We start from the raw sequence: 6,000 nt of genomic DNA on the forward strand, positions 1-6,000 counted from the left end.
CCTCTGTGAGCCGTGAATTTGAACCTAGCCGTGGTCCCGGTGGCTACTCTCCTAGATGATGACAAGCAGACCCTAGATGAAGGTACTTGGAGCTCCTAGGCTCCCACGTCCACTCCCAGCCAGGCAGTTACTGGTGTGGGCTGCGTGATTCTTAGAGGCGTGGGCAACACTGCACTGCCCTCCTCCGCTCCACTAACTGGAGCTGCAAACTTCCCTTCGATTCTCCTCTAGGAGGGGAGTGGGGTGGGGCAGGGGTAACTAGGTGCGGGGGGTGGGGGGCTAATGAGAGCAGATGTGATGAGCACTGGGTGTTACAGGCACCTGATGAATCGCTAACCTCTACCTCTGAAACGAATAATACACTCTGTTTTAATTAATGGAATTTAAATTAAATAATAATAACAAATAAAAGTTTAGGAACTGAAAAAAAAATCCCCTCTAGTTAAGGCTACAGGAAGGGTTTCAGGATTTCTGGATGCTCATTTGCATCTTCCATCCGCATCACAGTTGCAGGGGATGTCCTCTCAGCAGAGAACACTGGGGACCCGGACAAGCAAGTCCTAGCAGGGGTGTGGAGAGGAGGGATCTCCTGCTGCGAGTCCCCGTGAAGTGGAAATCTGGTTAGAGCTCCGTTAGAGGGACCCTCCAGGGAGCCTCCTCAGAATATTTTCTGACATACAAGTATTTCTAACTGGGGTCTCAGGGCTGGCTCCTGGAAGACATTGCTTTGGCCTGAGGAATCCTGACCCTTGTCTGTAGAAAAAGAAGCTGTTGTGGCTCTGGGCAGGCAGACTCATTTGCAGAGCAGGGGAGAGAGAGAGCAAGCAGGTATCCAATGTGTCTCCCTCCTGAGAACAGCCCTGGGTCTTTCTGTATTTGTTCCTTTCTGACATTAGTAGCCTTTCTTCTCTACACCCCTATCTGAACCAACCTGTGTGGCTTTAATCCTGTATCAGTTCAGGGCTGAAAGTTCAGCCCCATTCTTTCCCACATCCTGAAGGATCCTTTCTTTCCTATGGCGACCGTCCTCCTTCCTTTACCGTTTACTACTTTCCTAGTGACCCACCATCGGGCCCATATAAAATGGTGCGTCTCTCCTGCCGGTAGGGCCCGCTGTCTGTGAGCACTGTGATCAGAGCCGAGACAGGAAGTTTTCCTGTACTTGGAGGAAACAGACTCCTTGGAGAAGCAGTCAAGTTTCCAGTGGGGGCCAAACTGGGAGGTAGAGGGATAATATATACCAGGACATATATGCTTTATCATAAGATGCTATACCTTTATACTTAGTTCTGCTTACATTTTGTTACAAAAATACTTAAATGAACACAACTCATAGGAAAAGTATAATGAAGTCTTATGTTCTCTACACCCAGGAAAACTCTCTTCTTGACATCTCACTGGAGTCAAACTTGAATGGTTTAAATTTAGCTACTAATTTGTGGGGCAAAAAAACTTAGGGCAAAACATGGGGCAAAAAGAATATTTTGGGGGCTGTTGAGAACATAGGATTCAAGGGTACCTCTGATAACACCTTTCAGTTCTACTTTTGGGAACATGAGATCAAGCCAGCCATGGATATCAACTTCAACTTCAAATGTGATTTAAAAAAAAAGAGAGAGAGAAACCTGCCCGAGGCATTATGGGGCGTGGTCCTATCACTGAAATACCTCGATCACCTTCTAGCCAAGGGTTTTCAGATGATTCTTAGTTGAGAATGTGGTAGGCAAAACAACAGCCCCCAACCCTGGATGGCCAGTCCCCAAACCTTCTGAATATGTTATCTCACATGATACAAGAGACTTCCCAGATGTGATTAAGGTTGTAGACGTAGAGATTGAGAGAGGATCTCACATTATCTGCATTATCTTGGCGGGGGGGAGGGGCGGAGGGGGCGGGGGGAGGGACAATCTGAACCGCATGAGTCCTGAAACGTGGAATAAGAAGGGAAGGGGGTTGGTCAAAGAGGCAGCGGCATAAGAAGGATCCATCATCCCATTGCTGGCAGAGATGTAAGTAACTCTGTGTAAGGACCAGAGAGACATCCTCAGGGACTAAGCGTGGCCCCAGCCAACAGCCAGCGAGGAAACTGGAACCTCAGTCCTACAACCATATGTTCCTGGATTTTATCAGCAACCTCAATGAGCAGGGAAACGGATTCTCCCCAGGAGCTTCCAGGAAGAAATGCTGCCCTGCCCATCCTGTGTTTTTATCTGGTGAATCCAGGGTTGAACTACTGTCCTCAGGAGCTGTAAGAAAACAAAGGTGCAAAAAAAAAAAAAAAAAAAAATGTGCATTGCTCAAGCCAGCAAGTTTGTAGTGATTTATTTTGGCAGCCACAGACGACGAATAGAAGCAACCAGATGGTGTAGGGTAGGACCAGTGTAACTACTGAGCAGAGCCGCAGTGCTCACATCTGTGAGGGACACCGGCCACCTCCATGGCTGGCCTCAGGGAGAGGAGAACACAACCAAATTTGGTCAGGGCAGATTGCCCAAGGAAACTGGCTCCAAGATTTACCACCCCTGAATACACAGGTGTTTCACAACATATCATCATTCGGATGCACATTTTTAATGTTCTGTTTCATCACTGTTAATTTTAATGTCCTGTGAATATTTTAGGGGGGGTGAAGACTTTTATATTAGTAATATATAATGTATTTTTTGTCTCAGGGGTACAGGTCTGTGATTCATCAGTCTTACACAATTCACAGCACTCACCATAGCACCTACCCTCCCCAATGTCCATCACCCAACCACTCCTTCCCTCCAACCCCTGCCCCCAAGAAATCCTGTTTGTTTCCTGAGATTAAGAAACTCTTATGGCTTGTTTCCCTCTCTGGTTTCACCTTGTTTCATTTTTTCCTCTCTTCCCCTATGATCCCGTTAATATTTTTAACCACAAAACCGATTGTCGTACACACACAGTTGTTTTATTTTTTTTATTTTTTTTAATATTTTTTATTTGTTTGACAGACAGAGATCACAAGTAGGCAGAGAGGCAGGCAGAGAGAGAGGGGAAGCAGGCTCTCCGCTGAGCAGAGAGCTGGACGTGGGGCTCGATCCCAGGGCCCTGAGACCACGACCTGAGCCGAAGGCAGAGGCTCAACCCACTGAGCCACCCAGGTGCCCCCACACACAGTTGTTTTAAAACTAATATGTGGACAGATGCCACTGAATTACTTGGTCACTGAGTTTGGTGCCCAAAACCCCAATAGCCTGGCTCTGCCCACCTGTCTGTCCTTTCCATGAACCATGGAAAGAAAAATAACTTCATCATTTGAAATTGTTGCTCTTGTTAGAGGAATCTCTAAGGAAGGTACTGACTGAAAAACAGCTGAAACATCCAAACCCTGAAAGGGCACGTATGGTCACATTTGAACAAATCCCAAAGTTCGCTGATGACTTTCCACAGGGCTCTCCTGAGGGCTGTGGGCAGGTCTAAAAGGTGGGCTGAGCCATCAAAATCACTCACTAAAAATACAGGGAAAGGGTTGACAACTGATCTGGGACTGGTATTCAGCCAAAATTATTGAGTAAGACATTTGCCTTCAATGCCTTCCTCTCCCTTCGTTGAAACTTCTGGTTCTCTCTCAAGGTTTCTCCAGGATCTTATTTATGGTCCCACATCCCACCCACTGTGTCCACTGGAGCAAAAAATCAAGGGCTCCATGCTCCAGATATCCCTCGAGCTCTTCTTCGACCATCTGCCCTTCGACTTAATGGCCTGTGTCCCTTCCACGACTTTTCACTAGACATTTCTGTAGAAAGAAATTTGACAAAGTCATCTCTGCAATGGGGTAATGAAAGGGAATGGTTTTATGTGCTATCTCTTTTAGGTGATGTAGTTTTTTAAAAATTTTAATTCCAGTAAGTAACATCAGGTGATATAATTTTTTAAAAGAGAATCTTCCTAAGAATATTATGGCTTTATCCAAAGTAATGAGATCTGTGTGGTGGGTTTCAGACAGAATGTTGGGATGGAAGTCACAAAGGCGTGGGGGACAGGCCTCTCCTTGATTCTAAATGTCCATCCTCATACCATGCAGACCTCCACTAACTCCACATCTCAGCAGGGGCGTCTCTGACGTATCCATTTATAGCTTGTGTTAAGGGGAGGCTAACTGGGGTACTAGACCCAAAACATGATGACCGAAATAATGCCAAAGTTTATTTCTTGCTTTAAAAGGAGCACTGACCAAGTGGACAATTTAGGGGGTCTCCCGTCTTTGTGAAATCACTCTGGGCCTCAGGCTGATGAAGTCTCTGTAATTTTCAGCATGGACCACTCAAAGGTTGGCCAGGGACAGCCTCTCCTTTCCACTCAGCCACAAGGAGGAAATAGCATGTAGTTAGCAATTTGTCACTTTTGCAGGATCACACCTGGAAGAAATGTTCACCATTCCGCTCACACCCATTGGCTATATCTCAGCCACATGGCTGAGCCTAAGTGCAAAGGAGGCTGGGCATTGTTTGGCAAATTAGGGCCAAAACAGGCAAAAGTTTGAAAATTTTCGATCAGGAGTGCCTGGCTGGCTCAGTCGGTAGAGCCATGGGACTCTCCATCTGGGGGTCGTGAGTTCAAGCTCCATGTCCGGCATGGAGCCTGCTTATTTAAAAAAAAAAAAAAAAAAGGTAAATAAAAAAATTGCAGTCATATGCACATATCAGGATACTAGCAGCATCATTTGATATTAGAAGGAAAGACTCTTTTTATTTGAGAAGACTCTTTAAGGGACTTTTTTAATACACAAAGCTTACCCCTGGTTTCAGTTTCATACAGGTGGTTGTCACAAAGAAGAGAGGAACAATTTGTAAGGGCATGGGAGTGGCCACCTTGACAGAGGACAGAGCTCCAACTTTGGGGAATTGCTACTGTATTTCATCCTCTGGGACTAGCGCGGGACAAAAACGAAATTGAAGTTTTGGACTCAGAACTGTGTCCAGGGGGACTTCCCCTTTTATGAGGAGGGACTGAAATCATAGCAACATGTCCCCACAAGACCGAGGGAGGAGAGAGACATTAAGTAGGGGACTCCATACGTTGGGAGACGGCTGCTGGAGGTGGGAGCAGGGGTCCCTGTTACTAAATTCTGAAGATTCCTGGCACGCATTCCCGTTCTTATTATGTATCCTCAAGCTGCCTTGTTGTTGTCTGTGCTGGGGTGGGGGTTAGATCTGTAAAGTAAGAGGGGAGCCGAAGCCTACACAGGGACAAACGGAGCAGCGAGACCCTTGAGCCTGCACCGCGCATGCCCAGCAGTTAGCAGGATCAGCCCAGCAGGTGCGTCTCGCGGATCATCCTCAGTATCCTCTACGCGGAGGGCGGGGGTTCGTGACGTCATCTAACGAGGACTCAGAGCTTGGTGGTTTCGGCCAAGCCAAGGGGTATGCAGCCCTGTAGGGCCAGAGAACGCGGCTAGAGGATTAAACAGGCTCCGAGGAAACGCGTGTGAATAACCTCAGAGCGCGTGTCCTCGTGCCCGGTGGTGGTGGACGGGCCCTGAGTCCTGCAGCCAAGGTGGACAGGGCAGCCAGCTGACACGCTTAGGAAGACCGCGTAGCCGAGCGACGCCTGAGCTGGCCCTGAGAGAATGAACAGGTAGAGGCAGCTGGGGCACTGAAGGACACCCCAAGGGGGACCCCAAGGACACCCCAAGAAGAACACCGCAGGAACCGTGGGCCGCCCTAAGAATTATGGAGCTCGGAATGTTTGGTTTGCATTCAGATCGGCTTGTTTTTCCTTGTTACTCCTTGGGGGTCTGTCCACAGGATTTCCCGATGACGTGATAAGGCAAGGGCTTTGCCTTAATCTGGGGTGCGTTTTCTAGACCCCAGCTTCCTAACCAGTGTGCTCATTATTGGCCTGCTGACACATTAATCCCTCTGTCCCCCAACCCAGGCTGTCTGCCTGGTGGCGGTGGCCTCTGACTGTGAGCAGCCTCGGTGGGTAACGCCAGTGTGCAGGTCCCCAGTCAGCATTTCCTAGATGTGCTCTAAA

The sequence above is a fragment of the Martes martes genome (genome assembly GCF_963455335.1).
Source record: "Martes martes genome assembly, chromosome: 5".
NCBI lineage: Eukaryota > Metazoa > Chordata > Mammalia > Carnivora > Mustelidae > Martes > Martes martes.